This window comes from Meleagris gallopavo, chromosome 3, assembly GCF_905368555.1.
Source record: "Meleagris gallopavo chromosome 3, MGAL_WU_HG_1.1, whole genome shotgun sequence".
In the NCBI taxonomy this organism is placed as follows: Eukaryota; Metazoa; Chordata; class Aves; order Galliformes; family Phasianidae; genus Meleagris; species Meleagris gallopavo.
In genome coordinates, this window is record NC_139406.1 from 26,353,122 (window position 1) to 26,380,381 (window position 27,260).

The 27,260-nt window shown below is 35.2% G+C and overlaps 1 long non-coding RNA gene across 1 annotated transcript; it reads left to right on the forward strand.

Moving 5' to 3' along the window:
• The first annotated feature begins 691 nt into the window (after positions 1–691).
• Positions 692–22,535, forward strand: LOC116216445 (uncharacterized). The gene is made up of 9 exons (XR_014882357.1): positions 692–800; positions 1,125–1,340; positions 11,273–11,348; positions 12,434–12,681; positions 14,249–14,435; positions 15,066–15,140; positions 19,512–19,639; positions 21,392–21,487; positions 22,332–22,535. It is a non-coding gene; the product is annotated as an uncharacterized LOC116216445 (long non-coding RNA).
• The last annotated feature ends 4,725 nt before the right edge of the window (positions 22,536–27,260 follow it).

Here is a 27,260-nt window from a genome sequence, read left to right on the forward strand (position 1 = left end):
CATGAATCACATTGAGCAGTAGAATCAGAAAAAAGAACTCAATTTATTAATTAAAAAATCTTACATATGATGATCTCTTTATTAAATCTGCAGGATGTCTTGATGCACAGTGAATTAAAAATGATATTATGAGCTATATAGTTCCATCACTATTCATGTTAAGAATGGTACCTATTACGAACATCAGAGATCTTATGTCATCACATAAGCTTGTTTTAAAATATCACTCGATGTTTACATCATTATGAAACTTAGTCTTGTTCCTGTACAGTTCTATTTGATAAATCTGTGGCAGTTCAAAAAGCAAAAGGCGACTAACAACTCAGAGATATGCAGTGTTGATATAAATCAATTCGTGTTACCTTGTCTAACATCCATGAGCCAAATTTTATGAGGCTAAGTGTGCATCTTCTGAATTAAAAAAACTCGTTTGATATTTTACTCATCTTTAGGACAGAAAGCAATCAAAAATGGAAGACCGTGTTTTCTGCAGATGCAGTCTGGTACACAGGACTGTACTTTCAAAAGTTGCCAATAAGGGTATTCAACATCTTCAGATGAAGTTTGAGTTTAATAATAGGCCATACTTTTAATGGTAATTAATGTATTCATTTCCTAAATGGGAAGATGAGGCACTTGTGGATTATTTTTGGAACCGCTTTTTCTGATTCCATCTTTCTTTTTGTTTTTCAGTGGTTATGTAAAATTCTGCCATATACATATGCTGGGCATGTGAAGTAGTTTGAGGACATCCTAAAAGAGAACACTGAAAAATAGGAGATAAAAAGCAAGGCTCTGAGGTAAGGATATATATAATATATCTTTATTTAGTAGCTCTCTCTATATAGATTATATATTTATATTTATGTTGAGAGAGAGAAGAGAGAGAGAGATGTATACCAGCAGGGAGAACTCCTTGAGAGCAGCCCTGCTGAGAAAGATTTAAGGGTCAAGAACAAGAAAGGCTTCTACAGGTACCTCAGGCAGAAAAGAATAGTCCAGGAGGGCATACCCCCCCACTGGGAGTTACATAGGCAAGCTGGTAACAACAGACAAGGAGAAGGCTGAGGTAATTAACAACTTTTTTTTGCCTTGGTCTTCTCTGATAACTGCTCACCACACAGCCCTGAAACATTTGGTTTGGTAGGAGGGGACTGGGGAAGCAACGTCCCTCCCACTGTAAATGAATGACCACCTGAGGAACATGAACATCCGCAAGTCTATGGATCCTGATGAGATGAATTCCAGAATCCTGAAGGAATTAGCTGATGTGGTCACTAAAACCCTCTCAACGATATTTGAAAAGCTCCTTTTACGTCAGAAGGGAATGACTATCTCAGGTAAGGATGCCAACGATCCCCTATAGAGAGCAATGAAACTAGTTTGGAACCCCCATCTCTTTTGTTTGTTTGTTTGTTTTCCCTGAAATTAATTATTCAATCAAACTTTTTTTCTAAACAGGAAAATACTGAACTGTGAAATATTGGGCATAACGTACATAATCGAAAGGTAGTCTTTTCTCCATTGGCCAAAGGGTCACTACTATGGATCCCCTCCTCCCAGCTTTTATTCTTATTGAAGTCCCTCTGGGACAGCAGGACAGTTCCCTACCTACTTTCACGTTGGCTTTGGTGAAGGTTTAATTGCTATCCTGTTTGAATATCTGGGCATCTATATTTTATTCTGAGACTAGTAGGAAACTGTATTTGCATATTTTGAACATATGTGTGTTGTAATGACAGAGAGCTTCCTGTATGAAAGGCTGGCCCACTTTTTATTTCAATATTACTCAGGCAATGTTGAGTTCTCCAGTGCAACAGAAGTGCAAGAAGAGTGGGGTTTTTTTTGTTGTTTTTTTCTTTTCTTTTTACAGTCATTCCCTCTCTTTCCCCTTTTCCCTGTGAACTGTATGCAACCTGGACAGGAGAGGAAGCAGCAAAAAGAATTAACTTCTGTTTCATTATGTAGATCTGTTTCATGTTAAAAATCTGTTATGCACAGTCTGTCTTTCATATTTGCATCACCTTTTGTGTGACACTAGATTTTTTTTGCTAGAAGTTTATACTTTTTACTCTCTCTGTCTTCAATTTATTTGTTTTCCTGTTGTTGTTCTTGGTACACATTGGATTTCAAGACAAGATTGCTTTTTATCCACAGAACCAGTCTCTGCAGATTAATCCAAACACAAGAACATTTTGTGAAGCTTCCGAACAATTGAAATCTCTGAGTTTCAGAGGTGGGGTTTGAATGAATGCACATCTTCAGTGCTGTTGCTGCAGCTGTTACAGTTGCACAGAAATACTTTTCCAATCAGAGTTTCGATGTAGAAAGGCCACAAGCTTCACTTTGAATTGACAGGGAGAATTGTCTCTACTGAGAGATGCAGAGTGATATGCGTTTTGTAGCATGTTAATAAGATGCACCAAGCTTTGAATTTGAATGGGGGCTCTACTCACTAAATAAAGAGAAACAAAACCATTTATCTGAATGCACTGGCGGAGGTACAGAAATCACTATACATGTTGTTCTTAAAAAAAAATAATGAAAGAAAGCTTGAAAAAGAGGGAGATAAAAAAAGATCTACCAATGAGAAGGGTATTTTAGTAAATATTCTTGCTTACTGTTACAGCTGTATTTTTTGTTTTATAGAGAATTTTGCTATTTCAGTTTTTTTCCAACTTTGAATTATTTCTATATGGCTAATGTCTTCCCCCCCCCCTCAGAAAAATGTATGTAGGAAATTAACCATGTGCTGATGGAAGACTTCCAGACAGCTTTGTTGACTGTAAATCTAATCACAAACATAACTGGCAAGCTGAGATACTTTCTAGTTACTTGTACGGGGCAGAGAAGTAGGCCCTGTACAGTGCTATGGGGAAATTATGCAGGAAAAGAAAACCAAAATGTTTTTTAAAAGGTACTCTTTTTAAAATTTAAATCTGATTTCAGCTAGGATCTTGCATAAACTTACATGACAAGGGGACCAGATTTAAGTGCTGTAACTTTAATTATTTCACACTTTCTACAATGTCTGATCCACGTATTTTCTACTCTTTAGTATAAATTTTAATTTATTCTAATTTAATTTAATTCTACTTGAAGGTTTATTTTTTATGAATTCCCAGTTCAAGTCCAGCAAGCTGTGGATCTTCCCAAGGTCTCGTCCAAACTCTTTGATGGAATCTGAAATTAAAATTTTGGTTTTAATTTTGATTTTTCAGGACACTCTTCCCCTCTTCCCACTCCCCCCCCCCACCCCCTCCACATCCCCAAGAAAAAAAATTCAGATTTTTTAGAGCTTTGGTGCATATACAGATTAGAGGTTATTATATATGCAAATATTATATATAAAAATTACAGATTCCCTGGCATCAGTTGCTCAAACCTTACCTGAGGAGGTTGTAGATGCTCCATCTGAGCAGTCAGTTTTTAAGAGCTAAAAAATACCACAGTACTGTTTAACTGGAAACTCCTCTTCATGACGATAAAAAGAAATCTTGTCTTGAAATCCAATGTGTACCAAGAACAACAGGAAAACAAATAAACTGAAGACAGAGAGAGTAAAAGATATAAACTTCTAGCAAAAAAAAATTTAGTGTCACACAGAATGTGGTGCAAATATGAAAGACAGACTGTGCATAACAAAGTTCTAACATGAAACAGATCTACGTAATGAAACAGAAGTTAGGCTTCATGAGGAGCCTTAATAAAATATATAGAAAATATTTTTCTGCTTTATTAGTTACTTCATATTGAGTTCCTTTATCAGCTTTTTCAGATAGAATTAGGCTTCCATATACTGCCATCAGCTACTTTAATTCTCAGAGTACTCATGCTTGAGTGTAACTTGATGGAAATAATGTCCTTTAACAAGCTTAGTGGTATATCTTCTTTTAGTATTTAAAGTAATCATTACATGTAAGCATTTTAACTTACTCCCACAGTGATAACTTAATATATTAATTTTCAACCTGTTCTTCTTTCCTTCTCTCTAACCAATTAAGGTTTCTTAATTTAGAATAACGTTTCCAATATTTAGTATAGACAAATCCTCATCTGTGGTTAAGTCATCTGTGTTTACAAAACTTTTGAAGGGCAAAAGTTTTGTACAATCAGTAATTCACAATTAAGAAAAAAGGTAGTGGATCTAATGTTAATGTGTTCAGGATCATTTCTTAATATGGAATGCATTTTGTGTTGTGCACTAAGGAAGTATTTTGGTTAGTATATTAAACTTGACCAAATATTACAATGGCTTTCAGCTCTTTATTAATTGGTTCTATGGAAACTTAAAGATAGATTTTTTTTTTTTGTGAATTTGTTCTTAAGTGTTATGTCCAAATAAATGGATTAGTCTTTAAATTTAGAACAACTGTCCTTATTTGAAAATTCAATGACATTGCTGCTATTAATATAAATACAGTTTTCTGTAGGAATAATCTGTTTCTTCCCTGAATATAAAGAGCAACGTTACTCTGATGTCTCAGGTTTCAGTGTAAAAGGCACATGCTTTGGAGGAAAACCCCAAGGATACGTTTCACATCTGACTTTGCTCAAGGCAAAATGCTTAAATTAAGAAAAGTACTGAAATACAAAAGCCATACATATTGAACTAGTGTGGTTTTATGAAACAAAATTTGCAATAAGGCCCATGTAGATGCACAATTCATTTCCACTGATGAGTGATGACATCACAGCAATCATTTATAGCTGTGCTATGCTCTGTCACACATGAGTTATATATAAGGTCGTCAGAAATGACTAGAAATGAATAATGCATTTACAGTAACTTCATTCAATATTCTTTGTTCTGTACACATCTCCTCAAAAGCAGGTCTCCCAGTAAGATCAGAACCTTATAAAAGACATTCAGAATCAGAAACAATTATGCAAGTATTTAGACAACAATAATTTTAGCAATAATCCTCGTTTATAATTGTTAATATTCATGTGGTTGTTATGTTCATATTGGGAAAGATGTATAGTACAGTAAGTCAGTAGAATGCACTTCAATGAATGCAACAAGCTTTAGCCCGTGCTTAACATACAGATTTTGGCACTCAGCTTCTTCAAAGTAGGGCAAGTGTAGGATTGAAATCTGCTATCTGTGGTCCATAATGTAACAGGTAATTTCTTCCTCAGAGACAGTATCTGCCCAACTAAAAGGCGGGCCTTTATGATTTTGCTCACATCAATGAAATCCCTACACCCTACCTCACCCCAGGCCATCAGTCAGAAAAGTGAGATACAGAAATGAGGAGGGCCCCCAGGAGCCTTGCTGAATGCAGTGTCAAGTCAGATGCATTTCTTGAAGGGTAACGAAGTACAGAAGGAGTTGCTAATCAACAAAGGCAGATTTAGATTGTGCAAAGTTTGAAAGTTTGCTGATCACATAGCTGTCAGAACTTTTTCTTGCTTCATCTCTAACCTTATGTTCTTGATTCTCAAGGGTTGCATTATAACAACATTTTCCTTCCTTCAATTTGATTTGCATACAGTGAGCTGACGCAGCACCAATTTTTCTTCCATTCTGCTATAGCAAAAAAATCAGCTGAAATGCTCAGTGGGAATAACAGCCTCTTAGCTGCCTTATTGTACACTATATCAAAATGGTCTCTCTGGTCAAACAACAACTACAGTGAGTGTACGTTAAGGACAAAAGAGTCAAACGTAAACTGTGCCTACCTGCTAATACGGGGTATTCTTTATATGCAGGATAATACCAGATTTTAGTTTGTTTTGCGTGGGGTTCTGTGGAAGAGAAAGAAAGGACTGTCATAAACTTAATTCTAAGCAATATAATCAGCATGAAAAATGTCACTTTATTTCCTTTCAGAATGTTTGTCAGTATCTTAAAAAGAATTTGTATAGAGCCAACACATATTAAAATTCAAAAGGTCTTAACTTACCTGGCTATGTTACCTTCTGTCAGGCTGGTTTTTTATCTGTCTCTGTTTCTACAATCTCATCCTCACATGAAAATAGGTTGGTTTCAAATGTGATAAATAGAAAAATGATGCCAATTTGATTTCTCTGTTCTCTGTTTATCTTATTCGTTGTCAATCACATTATCCATGTTATGCATCTGAAGGCCTTCCGTTTTCTTCTTTTGTTCCACTTATCATTCTTATTGCATGTACACGCATCTCTCCCCACCCACAAACGCACATATATAAAGTCTTGACAGATAGCACTGACAAGCCCCTTAGATTACCACACACTGATAAACAGATGTGACACTGAAAATGTCACAGCTCCTCTATTCAGATAGTTCTTAACTTCAATAACAAGATAAAATAAATTTCACCTTTTTATTTTCCTCAGTCTTATTATGTATGCAAATGACTTGAAGTATGAAATCTTTTCATTCCTTAGTCATAGAAACTCCTTTTTTTTCTCCCACAATGACATGTTTTGTTGTTGTTAAGACTGCTTTTCTGAACTCATCCATAAGCCATGAAGTTGGAAAATATTCAAAGTTGAAAACAACTTTAATGTAACCCCTCCTGATGTTACAAAAGGATATTACAGAAAGGAAAATATTTACAGCTGTGGCCTAAATCAGTCTTGGTAAAGTCAGTGTAAGCCTTTGCAAGACCTTGGTGGCTTTGAATTAGGTTTCAATGTACTACTGTCTTTCAACTCATGCAAGTCAGTGGGAGTTGGCTTTATTGGGAGCATAGTTTAAAAAATACTTAGGTTATACTTTCTGCAAATCCTTCCCCAAGAATTATTTAAAGATGTGTCTAACACTGCTGATTCATCTTGAGAGGACAACTGAATGATTGTAAAGAATACAGAGAGGGCTGTCTGTTGAATGTATTCCTGCATTACTAACAGACCAAGATGAATAAAAGCACTATGAGGTATGTTGTATACCTTTTCATCTATAGATAATATTAGCTGGAATTTGTTTATAAATTGTCGTTTGCTGAACTCTGGAGTATTCTATTTAATTATTTGTGCGCTCCACTGGCAGCCGTGCTTTCTTGCTCTGAAATTGTCACTAGATTCATTCCTTGCTGCCCAATTTTCTCTATCCTTTACCACTGCTGTAGATGTGTGGTTGCCTAGGTAACATATGCCACTAATTTCCACTTTTGTTCTAAAAGTTCATGAGGCCCTTCTTAGTATATCTATGTCCCTAGAGCTGGACTGAGCTGTTTGATTGTCTGTGGTCCTGAGGTGAATCTGCAGCTCTGTTATGTTTTTGTTGTGTTTTGGGTTGTGTTTTTTTTTTTTGTTTTTTTTTTTGTAAGACCATTAAACCCACAAAACACTGCTAATTATTACAGGTTGGTTTATTAGGAGTTAAGCAAATCACAAGAACGAAATAATTCTTGTAATTCTTGTAACAGGTAGACTAAATGAAGCGGTCAGCATACATCCTCTCCAGGACCACAGTGTCAGGGCAGTCTGGCTCCAGTCCTCCTGTCCTTTCCCTGGTTTGCGCAGCTGAGAAAGCCCTGCTCTCCTGTTACGGGGTCACCTTACCTTTGTCTGTGACAGGGACAGCAGGCCCACTGGACCAAAAGGGGAGGGAGGGGTGTCTGTCAAAGGTTTACGGGCTGGTTCAGCCTGGTACAGTGACTAATGGGGAGCCTTTTCCTCTTTCCTTGCGAAATGGAAAGGGGGAAGGATAAGGAGATGGGCCTATGAACAGAACAGAGGCAATGATCTGAGGAGGAAAGTTAATTTACTAAATGATATCGGAATGCAAGGTAGTACAATATAATTGGAACTGAGGCTAATCAATCAAATAAAATGAGACAGACAGAGAGAGAGTGTGTCCGCAACCAAAAGCCTTAGTCTGAACTGAAGGCTTCAGGGAGCACACCCACACACTGCCAGGCAGCAAGAGTGAATCCTGTGACTTGCAGGTCTTATCTTCCCCTCTGAACTCAAAGTCCTTCGGGGTATGTAGTTCTTCTTCTCTTCTGAAAGCCAGGTATCTGGAAAGTTGTCAATCCACGGAACTGGAGTATTAACTCTTTAATTTCTTGAGCTTTACATGATGTTATGATGTGAAATACCGATAGCAAAAATCATAAAACCATGACATGTTCCCAGCTGGGTCCCCTACAGATAATCCCCTTTTTCTTCAGGGGCTGTGTTCTGAGTTTTGAAGGTTCAGTATGTCAGCTCTACCTTTAAGAGCAGACATATGTATCCCTGAATTCCTAGAGAAAAACTGCAACTCCACTGCTTTCCCTAGTATCCAGCAGTGTCTTTCTTAGAACTGTTGTCAATAAGTTGTGAAGTGGTGAGGAAGTAGCTAAAAAAAAATCGTGATATCTATACAGATACCCTTCCTATGCTGCTTCAAATACAATCTAGATAATAATATTTTCTTAGAAAAATAAAATAATGCGGAAAACTTGCTCTTTATACAGACATTTCCTGCTTTTTCTGTATAACCTAAACCAAAGCTGCAACAAATACTTTCAATTTAAAAAAAAAAACACAAAACAGAATAAGCTTTAGAAGATGTTTTCCCATCCTGGGAAAGTGTTTGAAATAAAAAAAATGAAGATTCTCTCAAAACAGAGGGAAAAAAGGAAAGGAAATGAAGAAATCAGAATAGAAATCAAAGGTTAGGAAAAAAATGAAATCAATGTACAATTAATTTTTTTAAAATATTTGGGACATTTTGTGAAGATTTATGTTCCTTGCAGTTCTTTAATGAAGTAAAAGATTCAAATTGTCTGAATGAAATGTTTTTTTTTTTTCTCTCCTCACTCATTTATTTAATATCAAGACACATGATTTGGCCATCATAGGAATTTTACTTTTTAAAATAAGACATGATGTGATTTTTTTTATATTTTTAATATAGCTCTTTATCTATTTGTGTTGTCAGAAACATTTGTTTCCAAATCCTAAATTGCATATAAGAGAGGGAACATTTTATGTGTGCTCCCAACCTCTCTCATCTGTTCAAACTTTGAATATCAGCCACAATTGAAATTTTGAAAAACACACTGCCCCCATAAAGATTTGATAAAAATTCTATTAAGGACTTATTTAGATATGTCCTTGTAATGCAGGTGGACACTCATATATTTTATTTTTATTTCCCTCGTGCACTGGAAGATGAGGTATTTACTATTTGCCTTCCATTGTAGCTCTACTTTTTATTGGAGATTTTACTAGAGTAATATCAAATTTACAGAAAGGTTTGGAAGACTGTTACCTTTAAAATACTACTTTATTTCTTAGAATCTGTATGAAAACCTGTATCTTGCCATAATATTTGAAAAATTATTTGTGCATGCATCACACTTAAACAAAATGTTCCGATAATGTTACTGAAAGCAAGTTGTGACTCAAACTCATCAGCCCTCCACCAGAATGAATTAATGTGCATGCAGAAAGGAGAACAGTGTAACTGCTATCATGTTCTAGTGTCCTGTCTTTGAAGCTTTACTTTCAGCACTGAAAAAAATAGCTAAAACAAAAGACTTAGAATAATGAAAAATACTGTGACATGTTGTTCAAGTTTCTGTTGTTATACTTTTTTAAATTTCATATCACATATCATTGTGTATTTTATTACAACATAATAATTTTGTATTAATTGGATCATAATCTGTAATTTGAAAAGCCATTTCATTTTAAAGCCTTTGAATTTTTATATCAGAATAGTAAAAAGTCAGTTATCTCTTTATGAAACTAATAAAGGAAAGCAGGAACACTGCATTGTTGCATTTTAAATGTCTTGTACTTGCCTTTAAGTGTGTATACTGTTGTTGTATAAGTTAGCTAAGGAATAGGTTAGAAAGGGGAAAATGTGGCAATTCTAGTTAGATTACCTTTAGGGTCTTCTGAAGTACTATGAAGAGCTTGATTTTCTTCAGCCATGCTCAGCACTTTGTGAAATCAAACTTTCTTATCACAGCTTACTGCCTGATAGACCCTAGTTTTGACTAGAGATTAAGAACACAAGAAGTCCTTAGTTTTGGAAATGTTGGACAGAATTTCACTTGTTCTAGAGGTCTGGAGATCTTCACTCAGTCTCATTACTGGGAACATGTGCAGTTCAGTTAAGATGCCTACAGTTGCTTTATCCTATTTCTGTAATTTATATATTCAGAAATGTCATCAGGCTATTTCACCTGTTTGGAGTGCATGTTGTTTTTCTGTTGAAAATGTTGAATTTCAATCAATAGCATGAAATTGATGGTGAGTTTTTATGTGGTTTTTTTTTTTTTGTGGTTGTTGTCTTTTGTATTTGATTTGAAAAGTGATAACATTTCTAGGAACTGTGAATTTTTTCTTAAGTCAAAACTCTAACATTAAGAATGGTTTTACTGATATTTCTGTCAGCATCCCAGAGCTAGTTCTCATTACACTGAGGATGGGTGCAACTATTTGAATTTTCCATAATTTAGATATGAAACAATATCTTGTACCAAAAACGTGGTGAGATTGGAATTTTTTTGACAGATATCTCTATAGTAGGAGATTTGTAGATAGAAAGGAGACTCTATCACCATTTTACTACTTGTCTGACATGGTTTCATAAGGCCTCAGTCTTGCTCTCTATAGGGATAGTGTTATTCTCTCCTGAGTGATGCAGGCAAAGAGGATGGATATGGGGCAGCTTGCCCTGGGTCACATGGGACAGCACAGGTCACACGACTAGCACTGCAATATGATATCTGCAATGTGTCAGGCACTCATTAAATTTGTCTCTTGTGTATGTAGAACAAGATGTCAACTGAGGTGCACAAACACAGTCACCACCTGTTGTCATTGAATGGTCTGCCTTCTTAATGTTAATATAGACCTATCTAGTGCAGGCAGAACCTATTCCCAAGATCTTTGGGCATTTTGTCACAAGTAGCAGAAAAACTGGTGTTATTTACTGACATTTCTGGAGGTGCTTATTGCAGGTTCTGCCAAGCCTGTCAGTGTTGCTCTTGTGAAACACAGTGGCTGACATACACCTCAGTCCAGAAATGTTGTCAAGAGGAATTAATCTGTCAGCATGGTTCAGCTCTTACAAATTGCTAATGGATTTTGTGCATGTGTTATCTCAAGCTACAATACTGCTATTTTTGTGTGCATGTACTTCTGGAAAATTCTGCTGTTACAGCTAATATTTCTATGCCATACATACGATTGGGAAGAAAACTCTTTTCTGATTTTCTATGGTTTGTTTTTCTTTTGTTCCAGTGGCTCAAGGCCCCAGATCCTCATTTCCAAAATGATTTCTGTTCTTCAGTTGTTTCATTGCATGTAAGAGCAATAGTTACATTCTATTTTGCAGGTACTCCAAAGGCACACCTCGTCCTGCACCCTGGGACTGAAAATGAAGGATGCTTAGGAAAGGGCATGAGAAACAGGTCATGCATAGATCCTTCCCCGTTACCTTCTCAGCTTTCAGTTTATGTTCTAAACAGAGAACTCAAACAATGACTGGAAGGAGAATTCATCACCTTTAGATTTTTACAGGCAATGACAAAATGAAGAATAAGCAAACAAGCAGCTTCACCCAGACATCCAAACCAGTAACTGAAGCCATTTATTTTTAGTCTTACCAAAGAAGATAATAATTTACAGCTATAAAAGTATTTTATATTTTTATAATATTTTACTGTAAAGTAAAAATTTTACTTTATAAAATAAAGTAAAATATTACTGTTAGAGAATATTTGGCATTCATAGAGAAAAATCAAGAATTGTGCTTAAAATCTCTCGTGACTGGACTTGGACTAGACAACTTGGCCAATTCACTATTTAATTCTCTATTCTAACTGGGATCAGAGCAATTACTTAACCATCAGAGACAGTTCATAAGCAAGAACTACATCATTCTCATGAAATCAGCAGATGCAGGGCTGTACCAAACAGATCTGGTTATATTCAAAGAACCTAAATTTGCATCATGGGATCATTAAATATTAAGAACGTGGGTAGTGCAAATCCTAGGTTATCATGCATTGAATTTTCTGGGCAATACAAATGATGATTAAGTGAGGTTGATATATAAGATTTTATGAAAAATTGCAATACTTTTATAGCTGTAAATTATTAATTCCTATACTATTTATGGTAATATTTTTAATCTTAATTAACCTATTTAGTATTAATGAGGATGTAATATGTGAGATGAAAGTCCTATTAATTTTGTCGTTAAAAAGCCATTCAATTTCTATGCTGCAGCATCAGAATGTGGACATTATCATATCATAAGAGCAATAGACGTGGAGGGAATACTATTTCAGCAGACCATAGTAAGAACAAAAATCTTTCCCTTTCAAACCTTTGAGCCCTTTTTAGCCTCTGTCTTACTTCTTGTTTCAGGGGATTTTTAACCTGTGAAAGCAAAACTTGCATTTTCTTGATAACAATGGCTTATACTACATATGTGTTACTCAGCAGAACCTGAGGCAATAGCTGAGCATTGATTTTTTTTTTTTTTCATTAGAAATCCCTAACGCTGAAGATGAGGATATTTACTGAAAAATTGATTGCTTGACCTGCACCTTGATTTGACTCAGACCTGCACACCTCACCAGTTTCTGCATTACAGTACAGAGATACATTGATGTTTTTTCTTTCAATGAACTAATTTCTCCCTTATAGACATTTGAAAATGAAGAATATATACAACACATTTCCAAAAATAACTGATATTCCTGCCTGGCTACATCATAAATCCAATCTTAGGAATAGGTGAGTCATGTGCTCCTATGCATTCACTATAAGGCAGCATTGGCCATGCTGTTGAGAATTGTGGCCTGAGGTTCTTTTTACTCTGAAGATCATTCTTCACATTCTCTTTGAAACTTCTAAGTTCTCTCTTAATAGGTGTCTTCCTTTTTTTAGTTTCCTGCAGGTAAGTTTTCAATCATCATTTTACCTTCCTATTTATAACTGAAACCTAAACCTGTGTCCAGAGGCATAAGACTTTACTGAATTGCTTTAGAAGCACGATCTACTTCCTAATTATTGCTTCCCAGGACTGGCCTTTTTTTCAAAGGACAGTGTTGACTTACTCATCAGGCTTTGATAAGTCATGTCATTCTGGTTATTTGTAATTTGTTCTTACCAAAGGAACATTTTTATTCAAAAGAAAAAATGTGTTTTGGAATTCAAAATTATTGAAGACTCATCCTAGGCAAGCTCTGTTCAGTATCAGTGCAGCTACAGAAGAGCTTTTCTTTTTTCTTCTTAGGTTAATGAAAATGGAGGGAAGGATTTTTTTTTCCTTAGGTAAAACTGCTCATTCTTAGTAGGTAATGCTACAGAAGTAATTTATTCATATCTGTTATAAAATATTTCTGAAATAAGTTTTAGAATATTAATTTTCCCATGACTAATACTAAATGAATAATAACATACTTGAGATTCTCAATCCAGTGTCTCACCAATCTAACATAGAATTTCTCTACTACAGTACCAATCTTTTAAGTGAGGGTTATTCTTTTCTTTTTTTTTTTTTTCTTATTATATAAACAATCTCAAATATATGTGCATTAAAATGTGAGTTATTTGGGTAATGCTAAAACAGTTTTGGGATTTTTTAATCAAATGTAGGCAAAAAGTTGCAACATTGATGTGCTATTTATCTATGTATCTCTCAAATTTATTTTGAGACTATGACTAGCTTTATATAATGAGAGATGAAAGAGTTTAAGATGAAAAGGGAGTGTATAAACAGGAGGGGAAATGACTGTTTGCATGGGTGGATAGCAATAGGACAAGAGGAAATGGTTTTAAACTGAGGCAGGGGAGGTTTAGGTTAGATATTAGGAGGAAGTTTTTCACAGAGGGTAGTGACACACTGGAACAGGTTGCCCAAGGAGGTTGTGGATGCCCCATCCCTGGAGGCATTCAAGACCAGGCTGGATGTGGCTCTGGGCAGCCTGGTCTGATAGTTGGCGACCCTGCACAGAGCAGTGGAGTTAAAACTAAATGATCTTTGAGGTCCTTTTCAACCCAGGCCCTTCTATATTTCTGTGAAAAAGGTAAAAAGAATTGCAGTTGTATTTCAGAACAAGTGAATATCTATTAAAACTACTTCTTTTCTTTTTTCTTTCTTTCATTCTCCTTTCTTCTTTCTTCCTTTTTTTTTTTTATACTTCCTTTCTTTTTTCTTGCCTCTTCTTTTTTTTCTTTTTTCTCTTTTTTGATAAATCTTTTGACAATTTCTTTTGTTTCCAAAGAAAAATGAAGTCCAAACATGAGTACTTATCTGGAACTGTGCCATCAAAGGTTTTTTTTTTGTCTTATCCTGAAGGTTGAACACACCTCTTTTCTAGTTATAACCTATGCATTTATCCTTGCTGATTTGGAAAAAAATGTCAAGTAAACCTATCTGAAAGAGGAACAGTTGGCTGAGTAAAGCCAAACCACGCTCCTGGAATCAGAATATTGCAGCAGTACAGCAGTGTAAAGAAGTTCTCAGATTTGAAGGCATTTTAAATGTAAGTAAATTTTTGTCTTAATTTTTACATTTTTTTACTGCTACAACTCTTGAACAAAACAAGTAAGTTATTCCAGCCCCTTTCTATCCCGTGTAATCTCTTCAGAGATCACCAAGATCTATATGAGCGCTGGCTAGTTCTCTTGCTCTTGTTGCTCCTGCTAGAAGCGATTCAGTAACACCACCGCCCACCTGCCAGGTTGCCTAAATTGCCCAAAGCAATGTGTTCAGGAGAGATTCAGCAAGCTGCAGAAGGTCACCTAGGATTTTCTTAGCCTGTTTTGTGTTCTGACATTTCAACAAAATTTTGAACCTGCTCTGTTCTGCACACTCCAAGCACAGTATTTCTAAAACGTGATCACTTGATCACCTTCCTAGGGTCCGCAGTTCTACATCATACTTCTACTGATTGTGGATGGGTAAGAATATTTGTGTTTGTTGATGTACATAAGACTCCTCTAAGCTACCCATATAACTGACATAGTGACACAGCAATTTTTCCCTCTGAAACTGAAGTTATATCTAACTGGTGCCTTCTTATGTTTGCTAGGCTTATGTAATAAATAGAATGAAAATTTTGATAAAAATAATTTAACGAAGGAATGATGTTTTTTCTATCTATCCATGAAAGAATTTAGACTATTTCAACAGCATCAAGAAGAAACCTCAGCAAAGCCAGACTGTCAAGATTTTGCATCCTCACAAGGTAATTCAGAGCATGTTATCTCCTCTTCTGGGAGATAAATGCTGAAGAAAAATGTGATTTCTTTCCTTGCTTCATTTTGTGGATTTTGACTGTGTGCAAATATGGTTAGAAAACTTTGTATCCTGCATATTCAAGGGGAAAAGCTTAGAGTATCCACTGAATATATTTCTATAGCCAAAATATTTTGTATGAGGCATTCTGTTGATGTTCTAAGCTTAAAAGTCAGCATGGATGGGGTAACAGGGCTAATTAAATCTATTAATGTTCTTTTTCTGTGGACTGGGTTATTGCTTATGTAAGGAAATCAGAGTAAAAAGGAGATATTCTTCCAGCTTTTGCTGGACTATCTGGGCTTGGGACTTTGGTCATTGTGTAAAGATATGTACTGGACTCCGAGCATTCCCTGGCATTTTTTTGCAGCCAGTATCTCCATCTCTAGAATCTTCTTCAATCTCTCTTTTCTGCAGGCAGAATATGCACCTTCTTGTCTCCAAGATAAACTGCTCTCTTTGGGAACTTTTCTTTTTCACACCTGCTCTTCTTTCCAGAACCAAAGTCCCAGTTTTCCAGTCTGAACAGTCCTTCAGCACAATCTATGACAACTATGTTATTGTGGCACTTATCTTCATCAACTGGAGAGTAGAAAACTTGACAGTTCTGTTTCATCAAGGTGTTATGAATGTTTGCCATAAAGCCATTACCCATAGCAGATAGAACGCAATAGGCTGAAGAATTCAAACATTCAGTTTCAGGCATTCATCCACACATGGGCCATAATCTGTTACCCTTTAAGCATTCCCACTTGTTCTTCACCTGAAACATCTTCTAATGACAATTATCTCAGTGCAATATTGTGTTTTTATGCCGCCCTTCTACTTTAGGGTTTAATTTCCTTGTAAAGTCCAAGGTAGGCATAGATACTATTTAATGACAAATAAGTCAAAGGAAGAGAATAAGAATCCCATTCCAATGCTCTTTTTTCCTCCCTTTTTCTTTAAAGTAAGAGTCAGAGTAAGACTGCCTGTGTATTCCTTGAACTGCACTTGATAAAGAATTACCTAGTTAAAATTTGCATCATTGTCATCTGTGAATATTTTATGGGTGACTCTAAAGCAAATGAAATGAGTAACTTATTTATCAGGCTACACATGAAAACATAATTTGATTTGTTGACAAAGACTTTTTATCTCTCATGAATAAGTCCTCTTCACAGTGAAGCAAAAGTTTTCATTTTAGAAACAGTTCATGTAACTCTGAAAGAAAATGTCTATATTTGCCAGTTATTAATGCTGTAAGATTATTTCTGAACATATAGAATAGTGTACTTAATAACATGGGTACAGGTGATATTTGTATTGCACAATAGCATTCTTCCTGTCTTTACCAAAAAGATTTCAAAGAAAACTATTTGCTAAATCAAAATCCCATGGCAATACAGTGGCAAACTGACTGCAGAAATAGAATAGCATGCTGCAGCAACAGATAACTAACGAGATAACATGGAGCTGGAAAGTCATCAACAGAAAAATAAATTAAATAATGTGAAACTTAAACTACGTCTCCACTATTGCATATGTTTAATTTTAATGGCAATGCGCCACCATTTTACTTATCTGTGTAAAAAGTGCATTGTGAGTAATCTAAAATGCACCTGCAGCTAAAATTTTTTTGAAGAGACAGTCCTACAGCTTATGTGAGATGTGTGCTAAGTGCACCCCACGTGTCTCAGGAGCTTCAGTGAAAACAGACACAGATGTTGGATACAGAAAAAGATGCATTGTGAGATAGGTGAGAGATGATATTTGTTGCACTGTTGCGTATACACAAAAGTCAAGCATGGTACTTTGAGAAATTATGAATAAGAAGCAAAGGAAAGGAGAAGAATTGTGACTCCACACTTAGGAGTCAGCTAAACAGATTTCAGCACATCTGTATACAATGTTGTTACAAGTATCCAACTGTCAAACTGTGCATCTTAAAGAATCAAAATACTTTTATTTCTTTTTAGATCTGGTCATAATGAAAGGTCCCATTCTTTTATTTATTCCATAATAAAAGTATTTCTTTGACAGTTTTAAGAATTTTGTACATAGGTCCAAATAAGAAAGGTGTTAGTAGTAATACTGTATACTAGAATGCCATACAATTACAATACTAATTTTTTACACAATAACTTATATTTAAAGATTATATATCAAAGGACCCTGAAGACTAGGATTAAAAAGTTCTCTGAGAATGAGGTTTCATTTTTGATGGTAATGGATAAGTTATTTACCACACACATTTGTTCTATGACAGCAACTGCTTGTGTATTATTATTAATGGTACATATTTCTGTTGCTCTATGGCAACTACATGACTAACCTTACTTTGGTGAAGAAAGCATAGGAAAGAAGTGATCTATATATCACCTGATCTATGTCCAGAATTAATTTTAATTTAACAGTATTTTATTAGCAGAACCTCTTATTTAAACTTCCAAAGTTAGCGAATGAGCTCAGTTCCCTGATGAGTCCATGAAATGATAATCAAAATACATGAGAACTGAGTTGAGTTATTTCTGAATCATAACTTGTTAAACCATAAAGCTGACAGACCTGTATTACCACAGCAGCTATAATAACAATAAATTCAAGTCTCTGTAGTCTATTTCAGTTGGGGGATGTTAAAGAGCTTAAATAAAGTAAACTCAAGTAGAAAAATAAAAAACTACAATATCATGTTAAATATGTTCTGTTATGTTTCTACATTTAAAGAAATAAAGACATTTCATTTAAAGAGAAATTGAAATTTGGTAGTAAACCCAATAAGAATAAAATAAAAATGGCCTTTTTCTGAAAAAGCCTATTTTCATTCTTGAAAGGCTTTTTTATGATACACTGTTACTTACTGTTATCCACTTTCCCATTCTTGATTATTGAAATAATCGTTGAAATGATAGTTCTTAATTCTTAGCTTAAATCTTTAAAATCTATTGATTTTTTTAAATAGCTTGTCGATGAACTATTATGAAACCATACTAATTAAATTTTAGTTTTGAACAGTATGTTCATAAATACATAATACCTGAACTATAGGCCTACTGCTTGAGAGAACCATTTTCCTGCTCCTTTAGTAGAAGAAAGGAATGAGGCACCTTCAACATTGCTCTTAAGTTGGACTAGAAGAATAATCAGAGCATTGATGTACTTGGGGTATGGAACAATGTTTTTAGCAGTGGCAGCAGTAAAGCTGATTATTCTTGTTGAAGAACTTATTCTTGTGATCTGAGCTTTATTTAGTATGCAGAGATTGTTGGACAATATATAAAAATGTGAAAGTATCATTAACTTCATAGAAGTTCAGCAGCAGCAGCAGCAAGCCAATTAGAAGGAAGTCCTAAAAACGCAAAGTTTATCTTCATTAATATTTGATCAAAATGGTTTTAAACTTGCTCCCTATAGCTTCTGAATGTGCATCACTATGCTGAAAGCTGAAAAGAAAGTTTTGTTACCTTATGAAAAAAAAGCCTAATTTCAGAGGAATATAGTTCATTTGCTAGTAGGAGAAAGTTTGTAGAAAATGTATATAAATCATGAAAACTCCAGGCTTCAATGAATATAGTGGTGAAGACTTATGGAGAGTAATGAGAATGTTTTTAACTGGCAAGGGTCATGCATACTCCTCCTAGCTAATCCTAGCTTTTGAACAGTATCTCTGAAGTTGGGCTGCACAACCATGAAGTACAGTATAGTTACGATAGTGCTCATACGATCTCATACTAATATGGAAATGGTATTGCCAAAGAGGGGAGGCTGCTCAGGTGATCAAGGTGGACTGAGGGGGTTGTGTATTTATGTTGTATCCATCCAGTCAAACTTACATGGATACTAATACTTTTGATTAGCCCCTTGTGACTGGCAATTTCTCCCCCTTGAAAAAGAGGGTTATACTCACTTGTATTAAGTTAAACTGTGAAAAGAGAATGTGAACTGAATATGAGACTGTAGTGTCTGAAACTCCACCAGTCAGTTTGTGAATGTCCCACTGAACTTCTGAAGGTTCAGTAGAGCTATTTAAACTTGGTTTTGAATAGAAAATGCAAAAGGTTTGATAATCTTAAGGAGAAATGAGCTTCTGAGATTAATATTCAACTAGCCATGTGCAAAGTCTGCAACTTGAGATACTGTTATAAGGCAAACAACATAATAATTATTTTATTTTCCACCACATGTTTCTAAAAATATGAGAAAACAGTTTCTGTTGCATATATAAAATATGTATGTGTAAGTATTGTATACATATAAAAAGACATATAGTGTTGATAGATTCTCAATAGGAATAAAACTCCATGTTCTTTCATTTACTGATCTTTCTACTGAAATTTTTCAGCGTGGGCTCCTATGATTTATGTGGACATCTGTCCTGTGAGAAAGGATTGCCAGATTTAACTAAGTTAAATCTGCATACTGACAGATGGCAATGATGTCTACTGTAAGAAGTGTCTGAATTATTTAGAGGTAAGATGCTCTACACTGTATTATTGTTCTCTTTAGTCTAATTTTGCTATTTATAGTCACTGGTAGTGGCAACAGAATTGTTGAACTCATGGTATTACAGAATAGGTAAAACTGTACTCTGAAAGTATTATTTGATGAAACATATCAGTATAGTATTAAGTTTAATATGACCAAGTACTGTGAGTGCTTTTTGGAGTGGAGGAAGCATTCCAGACTGAATAAATAAAGTATTTCCAGGGATAATCAAGAAGGGTTTTTGTATGTATGAGAATAGCACAAGTGCAAACGAGGTCTAGGAAAATTGTAACTATTTGTATTTGGTGGATTTGGTTTTGAGAAGATACTTTTAGAAATACAAGCTTGCTTAGTAGTTAAGTGCTTCCCCTAAAGACAAAATCTGCTTTCATCATTCACCAACAAAACGCATCAGAGGGCCTCTCGCTTAGTCATGCAACAAACATAAAAAAGACGAGGCAATAAACCCACCTTTATTATTACAAAAAAAAAAAAAAATAATCAAAATCTAAGAAATTGTGTTTCAGACTCAGTGTCCAAAGTTGCATGAGGGTGAATATTCCCAAGAAACAAACAGACAATGCAGACATTTTTCTTTCACTTCCATCCCTAGTGGGAATGCACTTTTTAATTTCAGTTTTTGAATGCAAGCAGCATCCATATAAAAAATATTTTTGCTTGGTGAAGTAACACCATCTGCAGTTTTCTTGAAGTAGGTTTGTCCTTGTCTATGCTAATTACGTTAGAGAAGTGTTTATGTTGGCATAAACTGAGATTTCAAGCAGTTATTTCTGTGACTATGCAGATGAGATCTGTATAGTTTCAACAACAGCACTAATATACAAGGTGGGATAAGACTGGAAGAGTAAGTGTACATTGGAATGTAAATGTGTAACAGTGTGCACTAGGAGAGGTTCACAGTGGACATTAGGAAAACTTCTTCCATGTGAGTGTGGTAAAATACTGGAACAAGCTTCCTAGAGAGTTGCCTGATGACTCATGCCAGCCAGTCTTTGAGAGATTTTAATAATACAAAAAATATAGTTTTTGATTAGCCCAGAAGAGGTTGGGCAGTTGTTTTAAATCAGGTGTGTCCAACCCTTGGACCAGATGTGGCTCTGTACAGCAAGTAATGTGGTCATAAAATTCTAACATTATTGTATGATTTCAGTGATATATTTATTAATGTGTAAGTTTTCTTATTTAAGTGGGCTTGTGTTATTTTGTAAAATAATTTAATAAGCTAATGCATTCACTGTGGAAGGAAGATCCAGAATACACATGCAGTGCTGACAAATTTAGCATTTCTGGTGAATTTGACTGCTAATTTAATGAATTAAACATACATCTTCAAGGTGAAAATCAATGTATCTGTGGTATATTTCTAACTACAAGTGTTCAAAATAAAAATCAAATTATGGCAGACTTAAGGTATGACAAATATTTTTATGCATTTTGATATAGAACAGCTATGGGCTATTTTGTCAGTGTGTTACAGCCACCAAGGTTTGAGTCAGGCAGGTACACACTGCAGACAGATGTGAAACCAAGAAATAACAGTGAACTGAGTGGCAAATGCACTGTTCAGTAATCAAGTGTGCAAATTTGTTAATCAGAAAAACAAAGAATCTCAAGTTTCCATGCGCTTCAGTTCTTTTGACATATAAAGGATGCCAACCTTCCAGAGTTTGCTGGTGTCATGCTTCTGTGTTATTGCTTGTGTTTGCTTTTGTGCAGGTTTTTTTTCTCATTAGGAGAGTGCTGACCCTCCCTCCTGTGATGCCTTCAGACATCAGTGTTCATACCTCATCCTACTTTTCCTGTTTGAACTTGGTAAAAAATGCAAGTACATTGTATACTAACATATAATAATGAAGTTACTTTTAAAACAGAAAGAGCTTGATGTTCTGACAAATCTTTTACCTTCCTCAATATTTAAAGCACACTAGAAACCAGGAAAGGAAAAAAAAAAAAAAAGCTGATTTTTCTTTTCATGTTGTAAATTGTTTCAGCTGTGAGTTTTATCCAAATATGGTTCAAAGGGAAGTGAACTTTGGCAATGGGCAGATGTTGTTTTTCCCTTAAAACTGAAACTAATAAAGAAATCAAATATTAATAATATCAAGTTATCTTTGGCATGCTGTTTGTCTCTGTACAAACTCTTCAGATACAGAAAGTGTTTTTATCTGATCAAACATCCACATTTTGTAACAAGTAATGAAGAGAATGTTCTGTTACTCAGAGCTAGCTTCCAAAGAAGTCCATATTATAAAGTAAACCCAGGTACTTAGTTATCACTTTGACATCAAAGAAGTAATAACAGAACATATAATAAGGATTGCCAGTAATAGTTATTGTTCTTTATTGCCATTAAGCTCTAATGCTAATGTACTAAATCAATATGGCACATACACTCACAGAATCTTATTCTGATAAATTAAAATAATGCGTGAACTCCCTTGAATTATAAAAAAACGAGTTGGCTTATGACCCAGGTGTGATTTCCTTCCTTTGTCAAATTGGCCCCTGCTGATTTCAAAATTTCTTTGAGGAATAGCTCTTAGGCTTTGGAGCAAAAAGCAATATATCTGAGCTTTTTCCAATAAGTTTACAACTAGTCTGCTATTTTTGTCAGGGTAGGAGAGTCGCATCATTTTAAAAATGATCTGTTTTTCAGATAGCATACAGAAATAGAGGCTGCCTAAATGCATTGAAGATTCTCATTGGTACATGCAACTGTCATGGATCCACATCTACCAGATGAACATGATTTGACTAGGACTTAGCAAACGTACTTTATTTCATTATTCTCTGTTCTCTTATTCTAAAGCAATACCAATTGTTTGTAAAACAAAACAGGCATGAATTCTTAGTGGTTAAAAAAAAGAATAAAATTAAACTTGTTTTTCTTGTCTGTTATAGTCTGTACTTGTGTCCTGATGATTGAGACCTTGTTGTAGCAACTTATATCACCTCAGGAAAAAATTCAAAGAGTCAGAACCTTAAATGAACTTTCTATAAATAATCTGCTGTGCATTTTCATAGTTATGGGATTTGGTGTTTATTTCCTATAAAAACCTGCATTCATATTTAGATCAGATTTACTCTAGCACTCATTTATGATAATGCCACAGAAATAATTTTCTAAAACTTGGTGTTATAGACAGATTACTAACAAAGCAATTCTAGCAAGCAACCAGAATATTCTGTCCTAGTGAAGACATTGTTTCTTTGGCTTCTACTCCATAAATGAACAATATAAATTTTTTTCAGTAATAGAAAAGCTCCTGCAGGCTCCACAATGCTAGACCCACTATTCAGGTCACCTAATAAACACACTTGTCAGGACTAATTATTCCCTGCTAACATTTCTGTAAATAATGGAAAAATAAACCTCCCTGAAGTCAACATTGCCATTAGTCACTTTGTTCAGCAAAACCTCTCTGTGCAAATTTGGGTCAAATTAATGAAATGTAATTAATAATTTAACATAACTGAGTATGATGAGAAAAAAAAAAATACTTCTACTTCTTTCACATAAAACTTAACCTTTAAACTTTTCACCAGAACATGAAATTACTGCTTGGATTAACGATAGCCCATATACTGCTAATACTAGTTAGTTGCTAATATGATTCACCTTGCAGTTTCTGACTTTTGTTTTTCCCAATTAATCAATTCTGTTTCCATAGATAACATATGAGCATAATTTATGTGATTATCTGATCAACTCTTCTGTGCTTTGTTCTTTTGTGATTTAAAAAATATTTTTGATAATAGTTGCTTTTCTTTATTCATTGATCCTGTTTAAAGTACTATTGTGCTAGAGACTACAACTGTGCTGCTGCAATTTGTTTATATGGCAATTCACTATGATATTGCAAAAAAAAAAAAATGGGTGAAGTTCATTTTGCAGTAGTATTCTTCTTACACCTTTGGAAAGCAGTGCCTCATATGTCTGTAAGACAGATGTGCAAGAACAAGACACTGATTTGTTACAAGAGCATAGGAGAACAGCACACTGAAATCGTAATGAAGGTTGGCTCTTTAATATACTGTTTTTCTTCTCTTTCTCTCACTTTTAATATGCTACTACTTGAGAGGCTTCACTTTACTTGGATTGCATATCCTGAGGCTTGAAGACATCTTGTTTTGAATCCCATTGTAGGAAAATGGTCTATATTCATTGAATATAGTTGATAATGTGAGAGTCTCATTCAAAATCCCTGCTAAATTAACAAGAATGTTATAATTTGTGATGATTCTGCAGCAGTGAGATTCTCTCCGTCTTGTCACCTGTCTCTGTGCAAACTGCCTGATTATAATCAGTCCTGAACTTCTTAGGTATTAATGAGGAGAATTTGTTTCAGAAGGCTAATGCTAATGATACAGAAAAGCTTACACAGAAAAAAATGTCATAAAATGAAATAGTAAAAACCAAGTAATTTTGTCCCTGATTGAGAGCCAGCTTCAGCATGTTCAGTTCTCCAATAACTACACCAGTGGATCTTTCCAGCTTACTTCTCTGCTGAAAAGTTACCCCAAAGGACTAAATTTGAAGCTGAGGCAGGTGAGAAGACATCAAATGAGATTCAACTAGCCCCTCCTCAACTGTCAGCACCTTTTGCCAATGTAGAATGATGATTTCTGTGCACATATGTATGCATTCTTCCAGAATGCAAGCTTTGATGTCTGTCTATGCCAAAGTTATTCAAACACTTTTTTTTTTAAGCAAACAAACAAAGAGAACATTTTCCCTTATTTTTTTCTTCCAACTTTGGAAAAATAAGGCTGTATAAATCCCTCAGTGTATCCAGCTGGGATATAATCCAATAGTTCTGGTGGAATTTAATTATAGTAACATCCTAATTGAAGGTAAATTAAACAAGACTAAAACCAAGAGCTGTCATACTAAATGAAAATCTAAATTACATAGGTAACAGACAGTTCTGTCTTAGAATTATGACTTAAGGAGTGTGACATTGTTTTCAGGTTAATCAATGAAAGCTTCACAAATATTTTGAAGCCTTCCTTGATCTATTAAAGGCCAAATTAAATCTAAACCTCTGAAAGACACTGAGGAGAGGAAAGTGAATCAATTCACTTTGGAGAGGGAAAAATGCGTGCAATGGGTGAGCGGGCTCTCTTGGAGCTTTGATGGTCTTATAGGTTGGGGTTTCCTCCAGTCCAGTGACCAATGCAGAGGTGTGCTTGCCTGGTATCTAATCACTCAGGCTTATTTTTATTACCTGATCACCTAGACATTACTTTTACGCCATGTTTACTACGATGTTAGCTTGTACTGGCAGTCAGCTGCCTGTACGATGAGTGACTTCCCTGCCCAAGCCAGGGTGAGTGAAAGGAAGTGTGGGACTCCACCCCCTGTGGAAATGTTTTCCTTCTTCTTTTCTATCTTGTCTCAGAACACCACAAATGTTACATCGTTTCATCATCAGAGACGCATCTATCATCATTTTGTCTTGTAAATGCTGTGACGTATCTTGCAAAACCCTCCATGCTGGCACAAAAGTAGCTCAGGCAGCTTTATTGACGCATGCTCTCCTCAAGATTACCACCCTAGGGTTTTTTCATCAGCCCCCACCAAGCACATACAGAAACAAAAAAAAACAACAAACCAAACCAAAACAAACAAACAAACAAAAATTCCACACCCACAAACAAAAAAAAAACAATCCAACTGAAGAGTTTTTTCCATTCTAATCCACTTATCATGTCAGTCTCTTACCACCTTTCTGGTTCCTCAGCTGTCAAGACAAGTCTCCACAAGAAAACTACCAGCCCTTCATCAATAGAGCTTGTCAGCTGCAGGCTCTGTAACTGCATTTTCCTGCTTTTTAGTAGCAAATCTTAATATCTCTAAGAAAATGACAGCACAGCTAACAGTCTGCACTTTTCATCCATCTATAAATGCACAGCTGGCATCCTTATGGGATTTTCTAAATGCATATTCAGGCTAGCGTTTTCAAATCCTCAGATATGGCCTGTGTTATTTCTTCTAGCAGGAGAAAAACAACAACAAAACTAGTGCAGACATAGAGGGCTCTTCTCTTAATCTTTTGGATTTACCTGAGGTTAACTTTGGGATTTGAACAGAAAAAGCTTTTCATTTTTATTCACTATTACCTTGCATGGGGTCCCAGAATCTATGTAGTGACTTGTAAAGAAAAAAGCTCACTTTGGGTCAAAAGCCTCACCCTAGGAAATATACAGCTGGGATCTGGTGAAAACACAGGTTCCACTTACCTGTTTAATATCATGTCCAACTGCAGTTTTCTCCAGGGAAAGTTACTTGTTGATAGACAGTTGTAGTGGCCCACAGCAACCCAAAAAATAAAAAAGAACCGATCTATCATTTGCTGCAGTTTTACTTGCTTTTGTTTACTCATTTAGACAGTGCTGTCAAATCTGTGCCCTTCTAGAGATACTTGCTTTTTTAACCCTTGTGAACATTAGCTGCTTCTGAATGGAACTCCCAAAGGCAGTACACATTGTAGAGCACCTTGTCAACTCACTTAGTATAGCAACGTAGTATGAGATAGCATGAAACTTCAGGATTTATCTTTAAATATTGCCTCTCTGAAGATTCATATAGAGAATTATTATTACTATTGCTATGGATATAATTGAGTTCTCTTCTGAAGATAATTTCTTATTTTCCTCCCTTTTAGTGGCTTGAATTTGTGAAGGTGGATGTTGGAGTAAGAAGTTTATAATTCACTGTTAGTATGCTGTAGTCTAAAATTTGCAGTGTTGACTCAGGAAGTGGTAAAGGAAGATTTATCCTTCTGCTTCTTCTACAAAAACATAATGTGAGCAATATGGTCATGAAATAATGTACAGAAAATTGTATATTTAAGGGAAAGCAGGATTTCTGTCACGTTTATGTCCTGTTTCATTGCCTTTCTAATTCAGAGTATTCTATTTTTTGTTACATCTTGGGAGATTATTGAGGCAAAGAAAGTTCCACAAAATTGATGATAATTTTGAATTAAATGATATATATTTCACCCTGCTGGGCTGGAATAGATCGCTTGTCTCTTTGCAGATAAAGAGCTGAGCATGGTTTCTTCAGGAAGACTGAATCCAGTTTCAGTTTTCCTAATAAGCACTCCAACAGCAAGCTTCTTAACTCGCAAAAGAGGAAGAGAAAACTCCTCACTGAGTATTTTTAAATGAAAGTCCAAATTTTAATTGCATTTTTTGAGGAATTTTGATTTTGTGGTGTTCACATGTTTAAAGAATTGTAGTAAGCTACTTAATGTAATGAGGCAAATGGTCATAGTGTTTGCTGATTGTGTTTGGGTAGGTGGCAGGACAATTTGACTGTGATGCCTCAATATAATTATTTAAGATAAAATAAGTAGACATGTATGTGACATTTCTATTTTACAGCTTCATTTCAAACTTAAGATTTCTGCACACATTTTACAGATCTGTAAAGCCATGGAAATCATGTGCAGGTGCTCTTTATGGCTTACTGTTTTGATATTTTGCCATCATCCAAAGCTTTTTATTGTGACACTCTAACCAATAAAATACTAAACTCATCTACAGTAGTAGTTATGACAACTTTATATGTTAAAGG